Source organism: Dreissena polymorpha, chromosome 15, assembly GCF_020536995.1.
Source record: "Dreissena polymorpha isolate Duluth1 chromosome 15, UMN_Dpol_1.0, whole genome shotgun sequence".
Taxonomy (NCBI): Eukaryota; Metazoa; Mollusca; class Bivalvia; order Myida; family Dreissenidae; genus Dreissena; species Dreissena polymorpha.
The window spans coordinates 57,942,394-57,945,151 of NC_068369.1; the positions used below are offsets into that span (position 1 = coordinate 57,942,394).

At 34.8% G+C, this 2,758-nt stretch overlaps 1 protein-coding gene across 1 annotated transcript in view; it reads right to left on the bottom strand.

The window, feature by feature from the left end:
- Window positions 1-870, bottom strand: part of LOC127860556 (uncharacterized) — a 5,622-nt gene extending 4,752 nt beyond the window's left edge. The window contains exon 1 of the mRNA XM_052398677.1: window positions 780-870. The gene's annotated coding sequence lies outside the window, so the exon portion shown is untranslated. The remainder of the gene's footprint in view (window positions 1-779) is intronic.
- Between the last annotated feature and the right edge of the window lie 1,888 nt (window positions 871-2,758).

Genomic DNA, 2,758 nt, shown 5'->3' on the forward strand with positions numbered 1-2,758 from the left:
AATCTATGACTTATCAGATTTAAAACATCTACATTTTAAACCCTTTGTTTTCTGTCGGTGGAAAGCCGTGTCCGCCCGTCATGTTTAGTTGGTAATTCACGCTACTCATATTTTTGGAGTTCGTGATTTTGAGCACTTATCACAAAGCGCGGGGTTACAGCGCTCACACGAAACGTCGCATATTCCCTTTTTTAACCGATTAAATGAAACAAGATTTTAAAAATTAAACTGGGACGGGCGGAAGCACTCGCTATTTAGCTATACCTGTTAACCGATGGGAGGACAAATGCAACTCATCTCTAAACATGCATGTATATCTCATATAAATGGTAGCAATTTATGAGTAATACGATCTTCAATTATCCTCTCATTTATGTGCAGAAGTTAATATTAACAGTGGATATTTATGATTAATACTTTCTTAAATTATCCGCTCATATATGTGCAGAAGTACATGAATAAAAACCAAGACCACAGACGTACAAGTACAAATTGCTATGTAAAACATATAGAAAGCCTTGAAAACAAAGTGATCAAAATGTAGCGTTTGCAAATAACAAATATCATTTCCATTTGAATTTGACAGCTTAATTCCCAAATATTTTGCATTGTGTATTCCATTTATGAAACGATAATATTAGCCTATAACTCACGAATAGTCCGTAAGTATTTCAATATATTTTAATCTTATTATTTGAAAGTTGGATATGCGCAAAGTTATATAAATCCTTTATCCGTTGAAGTGATTCTACATTGCAATTAAAAGAACGCAGTCTTACCTTAAATTAAAACCACGAGGACTAGCGAAAACTGCTTTTCAGAATATGTGAAAGTAACACGAGTTTTGTGCATGTTTCGTTGTAATGAGTGTTATCTTGTTTTGAATATGGTATCCGCGTATTAGAAACTAGAGCATCGGATAATTAATGGAGTATATTGAGTATAAGTTGGCCACTACATCGCAAGTTAACATGTATTTTTATATTGTACAATTATTGAACATATCTATTCTCCGGAACAGATCAAGAAGCGTTAATGGTCTTAATACACTTTTAGAGCATAATAAACTATGAATCATTTCATCAATAATTCGAAATTATTTTGTCTCCGACTTAATATGTTCGTGTCAACATTTCGATTACATGTAGCTTGCATAGTTTAAATACCGAACCTGATAAACGTAGATAACTAATTAACAAAAATTGATTGTGGTGAAATGTTTGAAACAGCCAGTGTAAATCTGATTATGCATATATTTTCCATTTTCTTCCGGTACATTACTCTGTATGCTTTAACTGTTAAAGTCGATGAACAGAAAATTTTGATAGTCGTTTTCTTTAACAAAAACATCAGACAAAGGAATCGAATGCATTCAATATTTTAGGAAAAATATTTCACGAATCATCTGTGTTATAAATATAGCGCAGGAGCAAAAACTGTATATAATTACCGCTTTACTGTCCTTCCTTTTTGCACTTTTTTGTTTATTGGTGCATTAGGAAGAATATTTACGTGTATGGAGTAGTCGGAAATAATTTATGGGTGATAATGAAACCCCCTACACCTAATCAGGGGAAACACCAGTTTGAAATTCTTTGTTTGTTACGAATATTGCACTTGAACAATCATTTTGAAGTATTGGTGGTTTAAAACACGCGATTGGTGAAATTTGTGCGTGTGTGTAGTTTTAAACATAGTATTCAAAGAACTTTAATCAAACTTTGCCTCGTAATAAGCAGCGGTCTAGCGATCAGATGAACTGAATGCGAGTCTGATTGCGATATCCCCGTCCAACCCCTTAACTTGTACGGCCGGTATTTAAATATACATGCTATCTTGCATATATTTGGTTTCATTTGTGCGACATAAATGTGCTTTTTTTACTGAATAGACAATAATCGCAGAGACGAAACACGCCACGTCACATCTGTGCAGCGTTACACTTTAAAGGGATCTTTTCACGCTTTGGTAAATTGACAAAATTGAAAAAAGTTGTTTCAGATTCGCAAATTTTCGTTTTAGTTATGATATTTGTGAGGAAACAGTAATACTGAACATTTACCATGGTCTAATATAGCCATTATATGCATCTTTTGACGATTTTAAAACCTAAAAATTATAAAGCGTTGCAACGCGAAACGATTGAATAATTTGGAGAGTTCTGTTTTTGTCGTTAAATTTTGTGAAACTACGAAGATTGCTTATATAAGGTATAAAATACTTCACGAATATGTACTCGGCGGAATAGCTCAGTAGGCTAAAGCGTTTTTACTTCAGAACTCTGGCAGGACTCCAGGGGTCACTGGTTCGAAACCTGGTCCGGGCAATGTTCTTTTCCTTTTTTAATTTTATTCTTGATTTTTTACTGGAGCTTTTACGATCCAATGTTTACATTTATCGATATAAAGCATTTAATGATTAAGCTAAAAAAATGCCAAAATCTGTGAAAAGGCCCCTTTAACACTTAGAGTTGCAAGGGAAACACATTCAAAAATGGTATTTTTAGCTAAGTAAAGGCCGACGCGGAAAACAGTAATTTCGTTTTAAAGTGTCGACGCTACCCCTTTGTTCAATCTGGTGGCAAGGTATTAGTCATATTACAGACTGGCAAGCGAAGAGAAATTGGCCAGCCGCCTTCATGACTGGGTCATCAACGAGATGCATTGCTATCCGCAGGGGTCGCATGCCAGCATCCAAAAACCTGAACAACTCAAGCTGTGCGTTGCATGGGCATCTTATTTGTATCTGCGAAAATACC